The sequence below is a fragment of the Patagioenas fasciata genome, chromosome 6 (assembly GCF_037038585.1).
Source record: "Patagioenas fasciata isolate bPatFas1 chromosome 6, bPatFas1.hap1, whole genome shotgun sequence".
Classification (NCBI taxonomy): domain Eukaryota; kingdom Metazoa; phylum Chordata; class Aves; order Columbiformes; family Columbidae; genus Patagioenas; species Patagioenas fasciata.
The window spans coordinates 11,492,432-11,509,230 of NC_092525.1; the positions used below are offsets into that span (position 1 = coordinate 11,492,432).

The 16,799-nt window shown below is 51.0% G+C and overlaps 1 protein-coding gene across 2 annotated transcripts in view; it reads right to left on the reverse strand.

The window, feature by feature from the left end:
- Positions 1–16,799, reverse strand: part of RNF220 (ring finger protein 220) — a 218,692-nt gene that overhangs the window by 88,190 nt on the left and 113,703 nt on the right. The window lies entirely within an intron of this gene.

The window sequence follows — 16,799 nt, forward strand, 5'->3', positions numbered from 1 at the left end:
GCCAAGGAAGGATGTGACAGCTGTCACCCCGCATTCCTGTGACAGCAGGGGAAGATCCCCTTGTTCCAGTAAGTGTGGGAGGTTGGTGCTCACACCAAATCAAGGGCTTCCAGAGGCGCAGGAGAACAGGGACCCAGACACGCAGCCAAGTCCCCGGTGTACAGATTGCAAAGCCGGAGACAGAAAGAACCCCAGCTCCTGGCCCAAGGGGGTGACAACTGCACTTTTGCAGGAGTGGGGCTAAGCACGAATGACAAGCGGAAGGGAGGGAGGGACCATCTCCTGTGCCAGCAGGACACCTACACAAACCTCCCCAGGTCTGCGAAACCCGCTGCATGCCTGCAGTGCCAAAGATGCTGCAGGAGGGATACGTCTCCCCAAATCAGAGGTGGATGCATCCGCAGCGTGCCCCAGAGCCCAGCACATGCCCACGCTGTGGTGCCTCACGCTGGGCAGTGGTACCGAGCTCTGTGGTGTGGGATGCTGGGTCACAGGGAAGTAGAGGATGGGCATCACGAGTCCTCAGGTTCCAGTTGTGAATGCAAAGGTGCAGGGAGCTGCGTACATCCTGCCTCTTCCCTCTGGAGCAGAGGCATTCTGGTACTCATGAAAAAGCAAAGGATGCCACATGGTGTGTGTGGCTGGACTGCAGCGGGGTGCAGCTGGACTGCATTGGGGTGTAGCTGCTTACCCAGCTTGAGGGAGCAGAGGGTATTGATTTACCCAGGGTAAAACAAAGGGTCCAAACTCCGAGCAGGCTGGACCTGTGCCTGCCCCAGCAGCAACTGCTCCCTGCTCTTCCATCCCTGCCCTGTGCCAAACCTGCTCCTGGGAGACCCTGAATAGCTCTTTTCAGGCTTTTGTTTTTTTGGCAGCTGTGTTTTTGTTTTCTTTGCCCCTCTCTCCCCTTCACTCTCTGGTTACTCGGTAGGCTCAGCTCCAGTGTTTACCCTGCTCAGCTCTGCCGTGCTTTCACCGCTGCCGACCCCCTGCTCGCCAGTGCCAGAGAGATGAAAAGGCAGAGCCTCCGTGCTCCCGCTGTTTGCACGGTCTCCTGGGCTCTGTGGAAATGTTTAATTCCAAGTGTTGAAACCGAATATTTCCTGCTCTGAAAGCAGAGGGCTCGATGTGCAGACACACTCCTGCGTGGAGGAATGCGTCCACGGGCTCCCTCGGAGGGTGTTTGCAAACAGATCCCAGCCCAGGTGGGGACCGAACCGAAACCTCCTGGTCCTGCTGGGGATTGAGGGGCCAGATCCTGCCCTCAGTTACACAGATACGGATCCAACGTTATTCTCCTGAGTCCGGCCTAATTCGCCAAGAAGCAATTGCTAACGGGAGCTGCGCTCTGGGCTCAGGTAGCAGGGATGCGAATGTGGCACTGAACAGATGTGACGGGATGAAGCCATCCCCGCTCCCACCCCATCTCTGTGCCCTGGCGCGGGAGGCTGACAGCACCACGAGATGTTTGCAGGTCAGGACTGGGTCACTTGGAAGGGAGGGTTTTCCCCTCACAGGGAGAATGGGAAATGCTGTTTTGGACAGTATTTAAGTGGGAAAAAAGGGACCCAACCTGCCAGCAGCCATGACGTATACAGCACCTTGTCACTACACAGCACAGAGTAAATGATGCTCCCAAGTCACTCTGAAAGAGCGAAGTTTACAAGGTGTGAGGGTTTACTCTGCCCAGGAGCTCAGTAAGCTGCCAAATGCATGGAATAAGTTGTTCATAATTCAATTGCTGAGCTCCATTGATAGCTTACTGCACAGCCAAGTGCCTCCCACAGGTGGGCACCACAGCGGGCAGGGGGCACTGATGGGGACACATTCCCCACGGGGGTTGCACTTGCCCCTGCCATACAGCCCTTCGCCAGGCAGACCCCATGGCACCCACCTGGGTTTTGGGGCATCTTCTGTCCATGCTGCCCTTCCTCATGGCCATCTGAGACTTGCCACAGGAGGACCAGCTCTTCTCTCCCAACTCCTGATTTCTTCTATCTCAAACTGTTTTCCACTTGTCTGAGTACCAAACTCCCCCTCCTCTGAGATGCCTCCTTCCATCTCACCCTCTTATTTCCTCTCTCTCCCTCTTAAACACTCCATCATTTAAACCCTATCAAAGCCAGTTGATCTGAAACTCTTCTGAATAGAAATGACCCCATGCTGGGGCCCCACGGCCCTGTGCGCCACTCCGGGGGCTGCGCTGAAACCAGGTGGGTGGTAATGGAAGTGCTGACACAGGCTCCTTGACAGCACCGCCAGTGCCAGCGCCTGTAATAATCCCTCCCGGCTCCCCCGCAACTCAGTTTCCGCGGCGATTATTTTCCATTCAATGATGGGCTTGCTGTTATTTGTGTACTGATAGCAGATATCTCGTGTGACAAGCCTCCGCTCCTTCCAGCTCAAAAAACAATAATTCAAAGAAAGCCCCATATTAGCTTGGAAATAGCCAAACACTCGCTCTTTTCCCGGCGAGCCCGCGCCGCAGCCGATGAGGCTCGCAGAGCCTGACAGTAAGTGGCAGCCAAGGGGATGCCGGGGGAGGATGACAACAGTGGGGAGAGGAAGGCAGAGATGGTTCATATATCAGTGCAGAGCACCCCAGAATAACAGCAGGGGCAAAAAGTATTCGGTAATAAAGTGATGGAACAGGAATAACATTGCTCATCGCTCTCCCATCTCCTGGGGTGCTCCCAGTGCTATCCCCATGGAGCTGCATCCTGCCTACCACACACCGCCTTGGATCCCACTGGTTTTATCTGGGGCCAAAAGGTACGTGGCCCCCAAAAACCTGCATGGGGTGATGTCCTGAGATTGGGGCATGTCCCATTCCTTCCAGCAGGCCCTTCCCCTCCCTCGGGCTCCTGCCTGGCTGTGCGGGATGCAGACCTGGCTGTGTGGGATGCAGACCTGGGCTATGCGGGATGCAGACCTGGCTGTGTGGGATGCAGACCTGGGCTATGCAGGATGCAGACCTGGCTGTGTGGGATGCAGACCTGGGCTATGCAGGATGCAGACCTGGCTGTGTGGGATGCAGACCTCGGCTTGCTTATCTGGGGCCGCGCACCCCAGATTCTGGCCCCTCCCACACTTGCCCTGCACAGGGCGGTAGAGAGCCAGATGCCGGCTGGGTTTAACATCTGGCCGAAAACACATCCACAGCACAGCCTAACTCTGCAAACACCCCACAGTGCAGCGAGCACATCCAGATCACTGAGGAATCACCCTGTGTCAAGCAGCCCTGTCCTTCCCTGGAACATATGTGTTTTGGAGGTCTATGCAAGCAGTGAGGGAACACAGGTCTTGAAAAGGGGTTTTTCATGTAGGAAAAGGCTTTGGAGTCACTTCTCCCCTACCACATCACAGCACAAAGCTGTTGTGAGGCACCAGCAAAAACTGGACTCAGATTGTGCTGAACACAGCATGGGGCCACTCCTGCCTTGAACCCAACAGAGAGGAGCACAGGGATGGGTGACAGCTGGTTTTATATAGCTGAGCTGTATAAAACACACAGAGGCACAGAGGGACCAAGGGACCTTTACAACCTCATGGCCAAACTGGGGTGCAGTGAAGAGCCAAACTCAGCCCCCCACATCCCTACCAAGAGCCTGATCCCCAGCACTGCTCCCTGGTTGGGTGCCCAGCTGCCAAGCAGCTTAGCAAATACACCTGCTTCTCCTGAGGGTAAAAACTACAGTGGGATCTGAGGTGGGAAAGCTTGCTAAAATATTAATTTCTTTCCAAAGAAAAGAGTTGTTCTTGTGGCTGCCTCTCTAGGAAAGCTGGATACTTGAGAACTGATGTAAACCGACTTGAAGTGAACTGGTATAAACCGACAGAGGGCTGCTGCCATGCAGCTAGTGGCAGCTGGGGTGATCTGATGGGTCGCTCAGTAAAAATACATGTTCAAGCAGCACCCTGGGCTCTTCAAAAGCTGTCACACATCCCGTTGTGCCCAGCACCACATTCCTCATGGGAGCTGGCAGCCCAGCAACCCCACCGCTCGCAATCCTGGCCCCAGCTCTCCATCTGTGGGGACCATGGCTGCCCGGCGTGGGGCAGAGGAAGATGGATTGAGCTGGGCAATAATTTAAGAAACTGAGTGAGTCTGTACATCCAATCACTTTACAAATCAGGGGAAAAGGAGAGAGGAGGAAAGGCAGGAGAGGGGGGGAGAAGTGAAAAGGCCGCGCAGGGAAATGCATCACAATTACTGTCTCGGCTCTAATGAGGAGCCTGTCATGAGGCTGTCATCCTGCGGAAAGCCACCTACTCAGAAAGATTCAATAAAAAAGTAGCAGAGAGATAAAAAAGAGATATATTTCAGCCCTTGCTAATATTCTTTTCATTTGTCCCAGCACAAAATAAGATACTGCACTTAACCGGCTCGGTTAAAATGAAAAGCGGGGGGGGCGGGAAGGGAGCAGCATTGATCAATACCACTAAAAGCCGGGAGACACGGTGATGGAGTGCAATTTTTTTGTCTGTGCTGAAGCATAGCAGAGGCCCGGGTGGGGTAATTTATGATTCGCACGCATGCCGGCTAACTAGAGGCTGACAAGACAATGAATCCTCGATGAGAGGGACATGGGCCAGCAGGAGAGCTGGAAAGGGAGAGTGTGACAGGGACCTGGAAAGGAGAGGGGACGAGGAGCGCTGGGCCGGGCTGCAGTCCCGTCCACCCACAGCGCTGCTCTTGGGCTCAACGTGGCTCCACAGAGCGGAGCAGGAACGCCTCCCTGGGCTTCACATGAGAGAAATAGAGAAATGCTGGGAGCAAGCCAAGGGGCTGCGCTGCCTCCGTCCCTGTCCCTGCCCTCCTCCCTGGTGGCTCCTGGCCTGGCAGGCTGCCCGTGCCAGCTTCCCCTGGGGTAGCACATCGGTGCCCGGCCGTGACCTGCCCTGCGCTGGAGATGGACCAAACCTGGACAGTGGGGACCATGGACAGAGACAGATGGTCCCTTCTCTGCTCCGGCTTCTCTGACATGTGCTGGTGTAAGTCTGGGCAAGCTCAGGACCACAGAGCTGGGCCTTCCTGCTGCCATCCATCCTCTGCCCCGGCAGTGGAACTGGAGCCTCCACCAACCCACTGCCTCATCTCCAAAGCACACAAGTCCTGGCGAGCAGGTGGCTTCAGTGAACATAGCACAGCAGAAACGCTCCTGCGCTCTCTTGCTGCTGACACTGTGTGTAGCCATGGCTGGACTGAGTATGGGGAATAGCTCTGCCACATCACCATCCCTCCTCTTCCTCAGCCACCCAGCATGCCTGGGGCTATGCACCCAGGTGTGGCAGATGGGTGACATTCGCTGACAGGCCTCTGGCCCTTTGCTGTTACAAGGGTCAGGTTTTGTCCCTTGCTGAACCAGTCCCACCAGCTAGGGTTCTTGCTGGCTGGATGGGAGAGGGTGGAGACGAGGAGCTGTACAGCTGCATTGCCAAAGCGTGCCTTGATTATCCATGCTCTGCATCAGCTCTTGGGATGGAAAGACCTGGCGTAAAATGCCTTCTTTAGCTGCCAAAAAATAACGGCAGTGGGAACTGGAGAAGGTAAGAGTTTCACCGAAACATCCCTGTGTCTGGCTGGGAGCTCATAAGAGAGCTGGGGTCTGAGCCCCATCCTTCTTCTCCTCTGGGTCCTTGGTGAAGGATCTGGATGCATCCTCAGAGACAGGATAAGCCTGGAAATGGGTCTCTGCCTTCACCAGTGGCAGTGAAACAAGACCCTGGGGACCACCCCACTGCTAGCAGGCTGGGGTCCTGCTGTGGGTCCCCCCTCAGCCCAGCAAGGCACCCCGAGAGGGGCTCCAGCCCCATCCTGCCCCCACAGCAGCTGCTCGCAGGCAGCCACACTGCTCCATGCCCTTGACTTGGAGGGCAGCCTGTTAAGTTGGTGATATACTGATACGCCTATAATTTGAAGGGGTGATGGGGTAGAGTCTTTCCCTGCCTCCCACCCGCTCCCTCCCCCCACTTTGCGGCTCCTCTGCTCTCCTCCCTTGGGGGTGTGTGGGGCACATATCGAAAACACAGATATTGAACTGTCAAAACTATTTCCTACAAGAAAATAGATTCATCAGCTTGCAGCACGCAGGGTCATTGCCACATTTTCCCCTCGCGCCAGCACCTGCACATGCCGGCGCATACCCAATGCCTCTTCGCAGCACCGGCACTTTAGCTTGTAGCTCAGGGCCCTTAAGTGACTTTGAGAAATGGATAATCGATTATAATTCCACGGGCCTCTCTGCAGATTTATCCGGAGAATGTATAAAAGCCAGGGCTTGGGAGAAGCGGGTCCTTCTGGCCAACATGTCGATTGCCTGCGCTCTCCGTGCTCAGCTCGGAAAATCGCATCCCGAGCACGACTCTGTTTAATCCATCAGTACACAATCAATGCACTCTGTAATCAACTCTTGATCACTTAATTTTACACATGTTGGCTGAATCCCTTTGTTTAATCACTAGATCAGGCCGCCTTGTTGCACTGCCCCCTCCCTGCTTAACCCTCCCTGACCCTCACCCCCCCTGCCAGCACCACCAAACGCAGCCTGGAGCCTTCATTTCACCTTGAGGAAGAGCTCCCGTGAATTTAGAGAGCCATGAGATGGCGAAGGAAGGGCAGAATGGAAAACAGAGAGAGTGAAAAAACAACACCGGAGAGAAAGAAAATATTTTGCTTTCTCTGTTTTCCTAGAGCTTGTCCTGGCTGTTTCCACCCACAGAACAGAAGTCTCTGCTGGGACTTAAAAGGGGGCTGGATGCTTGGATATGCACACTGATGGCCTGTGGCACCCCAGGGAGAATGGGCACACCAGCGTGTCACCAGGCAGGCACACCGGCACATGACGGGCACCCATCACGCGTCTCCCTAGGCTGCATCTGGCCCCTCCAGCATCCTCCCCACTCCATTATTATGTTGACTGTTTCAGCAGCCAAGGCCATTACAAGCATCAGTTCTTGATCTTTCCCTCCCAGAGGCATCCTCGGGAACATTGCTCCCATCTCGCTGGGGTTCATCTTCCTTTTTATGGCAAGAGCACGACCCTTGGGTTGCGAATGCATGTAAACGCAGCTATTTGGCATTTTTAGCGTGATTTGTGTCACTAGCCTGATGCCACCTCACCCTTCACACGTGCTCCGCTGGCACGCCAGGGTCAGCGTCCAAGGGATGCTCATAGGTGGAGATGTCTGACCGCATGACATTGAAAAGCACTAGGATTTTGCATGTGTGCACCTCATCCTGCCATCAAATAACCCTTTCCAAGAAGAGTTTGTGGCATTTTAACTGTGTGATAGGAACCTGAATGCTCAGAGATAGGGGGGCCATGTACTTGCAATCCACACATGGAGCATTTTGACCGGCCACCCAGCACGTTCCTCCTACCCGAGCAGCACAGTAGTAATTCATAACCTGGTCAAGTCTTCCTTTCTAAAGAGGCCTTGATGCCGCCTTTAATTTGGCACATGGAGTAACTGCTGTTCACGCTTGCAAGAATAAACGATGGGATATGCTTGAACAAGAGGAATCTGGAAGCGCAATTGCCAGGGGAGCGTGCAAATGTTAGCTTTGCACAGGAAACTTGCACAAAACTGTGTGTTGACACCAAGGGGCCAGCTGTAGGACAAAGCAGGCGCGGATGTTTAAAGAGAATTCCAGTTGCTATCCTATAGCAAATAGTCTTCAAAGAGCCCCTGGAGCTCTCAGCTTCTCAGCATGGAAAGAGGAGCTTGTACAAGATGAAACGCAAATAAATAGTTTACCATAGAAAAGATATCCAAGGCAAAGAGTGAGATACAAGTTTTAGATCTCACATTAGCCAGCTGGGGTTTTATTGGTCCCTAAGCAAAAGCTGTAAATAAAATACAAACCTAACCTGCATACTGTCAAACTACATTTAAGAAAATCAAAACAACTTAATTGCACTCAAGAGCACCCAGGGGTGAACTGGTGCACGGTGCATCACAACGCAGCCCGCAGAGCTGTTAGTAAAGTATAAATCCAAGAGCTAGACAAGTTGAGCCTTTTACCTTGGGATCTGCTGAGAGGCACAGATTACTCTGGCTTTGCTAATGTAGCTCATTCCTGCCCTAGATACTCTTGGTAACAGATCAGCAAGAACAGAGAGCACAGAAAGCTCTCTCCTCTCTCACACCAACGTCAGTGCCAGGGAGGAAGGACGGGTGGCGTGTGGGATGCTGAGACTCACATCTCCTTGTGGCTGTGTGGAGCAAAGGTGATGCTGCACCCCAGGTGATGCAGACAGCGGCTCCAACCAGAATTAGCTGGCAGGGAATGGGTGAGCAACCAGATTTTCCCCTTCTGCCCTGACTGCTGACGGCTCGCAGGGGCTCCCATGCCAGGCTCTGCAGTGCTCCTGGGGAGCTCCAGAGCAAGGACAGGTCTTCCCTCCATCAGGCTCTCCTCCCTCCAATACAGAGCTTAGCTGCTCTTTTCATCCACTTTTCCTTTCCACTGCGTTCATTCTTTAAACCTTAATATACGCTAATACGTCAGCAACATCAAAACTAGCCCACCTTGCTTAGCTGGAGGAACTGCGCTTCCCAGCTGTTCCTCGCTTGGGATCTGGTCTCGACTTCACCTGAACACCATTTGCAGGGCTTTTTCCCCAGAGTCTGCGCTTGTTCAAGGTGGTGTGACTTCCATGGGACCACACAAAGTCAGACCAGGTCACTCAGTCCCTGGAGTCCTTGGCCAGAGGACCCTGCCTGGGGTCTGCCACTGATGAACCAGAAAAGGGTAAAGAAGAAGGTAACGTCAAAGCTGGGGATGGGTTCACAAATCCTGGCCCAGCAGCACCAAACAGTTTAGAAAGAGCAGGCAAGACCTCGCTACAAGCCACCATGGAGGAGATGGAGCACAGGGCCAGAGGAGAGCCTCCCCGCTGCCACCCACGTGCCAACACAGGCGATGACAGTGTCACATCCCTTTTGCCATTTTCAGGTGGAGGGAGAGAAGTAAGAAATAGAAAAGAGAAAACCAAAACAACCTGCCAAGGTCTAATTCATATTTAATTTACTGCAAAATGTACTTATTATTCCCAAGTAATTGGCCAACTGCACAGCTGTGACCACTAATGAATAGAGGGGGGACAAGATGCAGGGACAGGAGGCGGGCAGGGTGGTGCTGTCTGTGATCAGACCCTGCTGCCTGCCTTTAATGTGTGTAATAAGTAAACTTAAACAGCTTTGATATTTTTTTTTTAGATCTGAAAACGGCTGTGATGCCCACTAATGGATTGCATTTAGCTTATTGCACTGTAATCGCCCTATTATCACTGCAACTTTAACGAGGGGGAAAGAAGGACTTTGGAAGATGGCATTTGCAAATAGGTTGTTGAATAACACTGCTCCTAAACATGGCAAACAGGCAAGTCCTGCTTATTGTAATGCCTTGCATAGATTGCCAATACCTGAGCACTCAGCATCCCCGTCTCTATTGCCACTTTTCACTCCGTGATTGAACTATTGGCTCATTTAACTCTAAGGATGGGAAATATTTTTTTACTTGCTAATAGAAGTGTGGCTCGGCTGTGGCCCTGCGTAGATTTTTACATCAGTTTTTCTTGATGGCTTATTCTGTGGAGAGAGTTAATTTCCCCCCAGTGCAGAGTGCTTAAGTGGGATTTAAGTGGCACGCGAGTCTTTCGCTGACCCCTTCGCACAAGGTGAAATCTGCCCTGAGAGCCTCCCCTCCCCAGAGGGGGATGCTCAGCACACCGCGGGGACACATCCTGATGCTTCAGCCTATTCATCTGCTGCTGGGATCTGGCATTTCACACGTAGTCCTGATGTGCATGGGCACAGCTTCTGGGGACGGTGACACCCTTGTCCCCATGCCCCAGGGTGCCTCGGCTGATGTACAAGGAAACGCGCCCTTGCTACCTGAAGGGGATGTGGAGGAGCATGGGGAAGGGATTGAAAGTCCTGGTTTCTCGCTCTTCCTGGGTCCTGACCTGCCCAAACCCTCGCTGTTCCCTCCCATGATGGCCACAGTTGCTGCAGCCATCGCTTTTTCTCCAGGAGGCCAAGAAGACCAGGGCTGCCTTCCCCTTACCCCAAGCTTCACCCCTCCCCTCCTCCACCACATCCCCCACCCCAATTAAAGGCCTGGTGGTGGGTCTGAAGGCTCCTTCAGCTTTACAACAGCACTGAGACCTCAGGCCAAGTTCCCATCCCGCCTCCACGGGTGTAAATCCAAACTTCACGGACTTCAGCGGCGCTAAAGCCAGATCAGCACTTGGCACCTCCGCGCCTCTCGGCATCCAAGCCTGTCGCACGGCGGGCCGGGAGACGCGCTGTCACGGCCGCCCGCGGCTCCGCACCGTGGCTGCTCTTCCCTCTGGCTAAAGCAAACAGCTCATCAGACACCGTCCTGGGGCAGCTGTCCCGTGGCAGGTGGCCATGGCACACAGCTGAGGGAGGGAGGGGGAATGGCCCCGGCTGGGGACGGGTGTATGAGAGCAAAGGGGAGAAATAGCACACGCGCCCCACAAAGCCATCGAGCAGCTGGAGGGAGTTCAAGGAAGGGAAGCAGGAAGGACCTGGGGCTTGGCAGAGCTATACCTGCAGCTCAGCAGAGCGAGGAGTGATGTCCTCGACCTGCTGTGGGTCCCATGCGTCTCTGTGCAGCGACTTTGCGCTGAAACGGTGGCCTGAGACCTCTCCATCTCTTTGCGAGGGATCAGTGCTGGTGGCTTTTCTAGCCGGTGGGGACAGAGGCAGAGCAGGCTGGTCTCCTGCAGCTTTTGGCAGGGGTGACCCGCTCTGCGCAGTCAAATGTGCCGATGCACAGAGAAAAGGAAGGACTGCAATTGGGAAATGCATCCCCATGGGTCATGCAGCCCCTCTGATGGACACACATGGGCATCTAACAGCTTGCACATGCCTATAGAAAGGTTGAGCGGGGCAAAAAGAAACACACAGCTGGGAGCTCATTCCCGTACATAGGTTTTCCCATCTGGAATAAAAATACCTGTATCCCCTGTAAGGGGTGCAGCTATACCAGACATGGTGCTGGTGGAGCCGGGATGAACTGGCACCATCACCCCAGCCTGGACAGCACAGGTGGGAGATGCTGGTGGTGCGGCCGCAGCCAAAATGAAAGGGTAGCTCTTGCTTCACCTTCCTTGCTGCTTGGTTTATAAATTGTCCCCTTTGAATCTCCTTCAGTCTGGAGTTTGTCTTGGAAGTTTTCTTTGAAATAAGAAGAGAGTTTTTCTCTGAACTGTCACATTGCTTATTAATTTTAATAAAAGGATTTTTTTTTTTTAAAGAAACAGCACAATAATAAACTCCAGCCTGCTCGTAGGGCCGTGGATGGGTAGGAAGCTGTGCAACCCTGCCTGCACGAGGGCATGAAACTCCCTGGGAGCTGCAGACCAGAGCTCCTCCAGCCCATCCTCATCACCCCTGGGTGAGCACCACAGGCAGAACGGGCTGAGAACGGCTCCCCGCAGCAATGCAACCCCAGCTGATATCTAAACTGGCTGTGTTTGGCTTGAAAACAACTCCAGCTCTACTTTTTGACTACATGTCGAGCGTTATCCGCATAGTAAAACCATAACGGCAGCAGAAAACTACACGCTAACCCAATAAATAGCAACAGGCCCCATCAGGGGCGTTAGAGGGGAACGTGTCAGCACACAGCCGGCCGTCTCAGCCCCGAGGAGCCGCACAGCCAGAGGACACTGGGACCAAGTCAAGAGCATCAGTGCGGCACCAGACCCGTCTCTGCTCTGTGAGCCATATAGAGGGTGCAGAGCCAGGCAGATGTACCCCCCCTTCCCAAACTTTCATGCCTCTCTCTCAGTCTGCCCCACTCCTTCCCTCTCCCCTCCAGCCTCTAGGGCTGCCTGGACTAACAAGTAGGCACTGCTAGAAAAATCCTCCCCAAAACCACATTTCTGCTTCGCTCCTGACCAGCAGATCTTGCAAAAGAAAAATCGCCACCAGATATTAAAGTGAAAAAGCAATTTTGGTTGGGCTCCTGGCAAGCGTTGGCCTCACACTGCTTGATTTTCCTTGCTGGGCGCTGCCTCTCCAGCATCAGGAAGGAGCTGGCTGTCAACCCATGGAGTTGTAGTTTGGATTTTATTAAACCTGATCAGAAAGGCACTGTTTTTTTGGTCCTACCTCAAGGCGGCACTCAGCCAGCCCTCAGCATCTGCCAAAATAATGAATTACATGTATTTGATTAATGCCTTGTGTGTGGGGAGGCTGATGCTTCGTAACCATGAGTGGGTGCTGCGAAGTGGGTCAGCACTATCCCTACTTCCCCAAATACTGCTGCAAAGAGCTGAGTATGGTCTTGTGGCCATGACATGACACATGGACTTTGGGCCAGAGACTGCCTGTTTGGTCCCACTCACTTTCCCATGCTTTGAGCCCTCATTTCTAGCAAGAGGATCAAAATTCCTTGTCTGCCCTGTATTTTGGCTCCCTTCTGTTCAGCCCTCAAGCTCAATGGGACTGGGACTGTGCACAGTGCTTTGCTATAGGGGCCCCATCTAAGCGCAGCCTCAAGAAAAACATAAATATTATAAATACAACAACAAAATAATAATATAAATACTAAAGAGAGTTTAAATAATACAAAATTCAGTCTCTGGCTCCCCATCTTCTCCTTGCCTGACTCAACTTCTGTCCTCCCGCTCGCTCCTCCCTGCAGTACCAGAGCTGATGATCAGCAACAGATTTCAAGTAAACCCCCCCCAGATATCCCCAATATTGCAGCAAAAAATCCAGCACAGGGAAAAAAAATTCAGCATAACACCCCAGGGAATTTAAAAATCTGACAAGATAGGCACTATTGATGGAGAAATATAAATTCTGCTATTTCAGTGACGGCTTCGCAAGCCCTAAACCTGAGCTGCAAAGTGGATTGTTGGGTTCGATTTGTCAAACTGGGAGGCTGGCAAGTTTGGGCAGCTTCACAGACTGTGTTTTATGGAACCTTTCAGGAACCCTCAATAAAAAATGTATTAGATTAGTAATTTGAGTCCCAAATGACCAATTTGAAACGATTGCTTTCTTATGATTTTTCTGAAAGTGCCTGTTTCATGAGAAATTGCTTGAAAAATCAGACAGAGTTTTTAGAGACAATTGTAACAGCACACATGAGGGCTGGGCACAATGGGTTAGGAGAACATTAATTTAATTGAGAAAGGGAAAAAAATCCTGTGTAATGCCTCCTCTGTCTTTCCCCAGCTTCTGCATTATCATAACAAGGTCTAATTCTTAAATACTTCTCTGGAAATGAAAGTATCACATTCACCCCTATATTGGGGTGGGAAGAAGGGAGGTGTGGGAGGCAGCACGACTTGCTGAGGTCGTGCATTCCAAGTGGAGGTGGAATGGGAGCCCTGTGCTGGCTTCCCAGTGGATCCCAGTTCAGGCACTTACAGCTCCTTCCCAGCAAACTGGTTTTCTTCCCCTCTGCTTGGCTCGGAGATGCTGGTGCGGGACCTCGACCATCGCAGCCTGGTGTGTCAGAGGGGCAAGGGGCCGCCGGGCTTTCGGCAGAGATTTATCCTTCACAATATGGAGATGTATAGTATACATAGCTCACACAAAACCATGAGCTACATTTTATTAACTTTATTACTAAAATTTCTAATGAAAACTGCCATTTAAGTATAAGATGCATCAGAAATTAAGTGTAGGATGACCTGCGTTTCAACCTAAATTATCCTGCAACTCCACAACCCTGTGATCATCTTCTTTTCTGCCTTCTGATCTCTAGGCTTGAAGGACCCTGTTCACAGCACACATTCAAGCATTCTGCCCTGACCGCAGGGACTGAAACATGCCTTAGCTATTTATTTAAAAGAAAACTGAGAGTCTTGTATCACCACTTGATTGGAGAGACTGAAGCTTTAAGGAGGAAAGAAACAGATCCTGAGAGTCTTATGATAAACTTGTGAAAACTGGCAGCTCTGAGACTGAATCACCTGGGGATACTGCTACCTGGAAGGTATTACGGAATTACAGTATATAGCCTATTTAGGACTATTAATCCCAGAATGTTAGGGATTGGAAGGGACCTGGAAAGCTCATCCAGTGCAATCCCCCCATGGAGCAGGAACACCCAGCTGAGGTTCCACAGGAAGGTGTCCAGGCGGGTTTGAATGTCTGCAGAGAAGGAGACTCCACAACCTCCCTGGGCAGCCTGGGCCAGGCTCTGACACCCTCACCATGAAGAAGTTTCTTCTCAAATTTAAGTGGAACCTCCTGTGTTCCAGTTTGTAGCCATTGCCCCCTGTGGTTGTCACTGAGAAGAGCCTGGCTCCATCCTCCTGACACTCACCCTTTCTATATCTGTAAACATTAATGAGGTCACAGGGATGGGCTGGTTAGAAAATATACAGAATTTAGAGGAGAAACAGGAGAAGACCAACTAACCTACCCTCCATACTGTTTTCTTTAATCCTATCTGGTAAATCCTGCCTTCGCACTCCCCACCTTTCTTCTCCTCCCATGGTGCCACCTATTTCCCTCAGTTTCCCACTCGTGTTCTGAAGAGAGAAGGTGACAGAACACTGGCCCAGGCTGCCCAGGGAGGTTGTGGAGTCTCCTTCTCTGCAGACATTCAAACCCGCCTGGACACCTTCCTGTGGAACCTCAGCTGGGTGTTCCTGCTCCATGGGGGGATTGCACTGGATGAGCTTTCCAGGTCCCTTCCAACCCCTGACATTCTGTGATTCTGTGTGAAGGAGACCTCACTTATTTTCATGGAAAATACAGAAAAAAAGAGGGGAGTCACTGGGCCTTTGGTGCCCAGCAAACTGCATGTTTTCAGAGGTTAACCCCCAGGCAGTAGGATTTGGCACATTTTAGGGTTCCTCCATGGGTGAAGAGATGGAAAATCCCCTCCAGTATTTGTGCTTACCAACTCGATCACTAATGAAAATCAAAAAAACCACATCACTGAAATATCTTTACTCTGATTCTCCCTAATTGCTCCTCTTGAAGCAATATTTTTAAACAGGCCATTTTTTAAGACAGGAAAATACCAAGTCAGTAGGTTTTGCATAAATGGCAATTTGCAAAACTGCAAAGGTGACATTTTTGACATGAACATTTAACAAAAAATTAATATTTTGTCTCTTTAATAAATGGGTATTTGCAAGACAGAATCCATTATAAAAAGGGAGCTAACGCAAGGTTCTTGAAGTCGTTTCTATCAATTGCTATAAGATTTATATGTAAATATGTTAATGGTACTATTAATAATTTAATGGGGGCATGGCAAGCTGTGTTTACATAATAAATATGATTAAGTGTTTCCCTCGAATGAAGTTGCTGAACTGTCACGCTACCCCAGGTTATTATCAACATGGCTTTAAATGTTAATCAGACAATCAGAAGGAAATAGTCTCCATCTCCGTTGGACCATCCAAGTTGTTTTAGACACAGCTCCTGCAGTTCCCAAAAACCTCCCTCAATCACTGCAGAGTTACTGGGAGAAATGTGGGAATTTGCTAAAACGCATGGATGATATTTTGCCTGATTTTATCTTTTACAAGGGTGGACTAACACCATCCACTGGAATGGAATCGCTTCAGATTTACGTGAGCGTAATCGAGAAGAAAATCTGGTCTGAGATAATTAAGTCACTGAATTTGCTTCCGGCTCCTTAAATCCACTGCACACAAAGCCAGGAGAATTGCACAATCCTTGGATGGTGGGAATAAAGCAACTTCTGGAGTGACAGAGGAGGCTGCAAACTCCATTAAACTCCTGCTTCCTTGCTGGACTTCATTTACCTGCAGGATCCTTCCTTGCTTGAGCATCACTGCTTCTCAAAATGCTTGCTGGAGGCAAGTAAAAGCCTTTATTCTGACCAGGCAAGGGACAGAAAGGGTTAATTTAACCGCAGTGCAAGGCCAATCACGCTGAGGTGTCAAACTATAATTTTATATTAGGGCCTGTAATAGTTACTAGAGTTTTACTACAATAACTACATGTCCAAGCAGAGTTTAATGAGAAAATCTATAGTTTTGCTATGGTATTTTCTCTTAGTTTGCATAATTCCCTGAATGCAACCCAGTAAAGCTTTTGACCCGAGATAATAAAAAGGTGATAAAAACGGGCTGTAAAACCCAGCATATACATACGTATATATATATGTATATTAAACAGCCACTACAAAATTATGGGTAATTTCCACAAGATAAAATGAAACAAAAAACCCTCTTAAGACACAACTAAATCAGAGGAGAACAAAACTAAACTAAACTGATAAATTTAAACCACAAGCAACCCCAAAAATTGTGGGTCACGGACCTGCCTGAGCTCAGCCTGGTGCTGGAGGGACAGGATCTGCCCCAAGGAAGGTGAAGGGCTGGGGGTGTCGGGTGTGTGGGGGCCGGTGACGCTGCACAGAGAGGGGTCAGGGGGGTTCCTGGGGGTGGGAGCAACCCCCTGCTGGAGTGCTAATTCTCAAGAGTTTAATTCATACTCTATGAATGAGAAACAAGAACAGTCTGAAGCACTACACTGATAGCTGGTCAGACGGACAGACAGAGGACAAGATGCAGCTTTCCTCCCAAGCACCTGTGAATAGGAGGGCAACTAATGGACAGTGTTTGGATGCTCAAATCACGCCCGCACCACCCCAGGTTTAATTTAAGGTAGATTACATCTGTCTTGTGCATTTCTGATTTACAAAGCACTGTCCAGTGCTCCATGGATGGTCGATCTCCCTGTGTCAGTGTCCCTTCCTCCCAGGTGGCAACACTGGGGTGCAGCTAAAGTAAACCCCATGCAGGGAGGCAGTG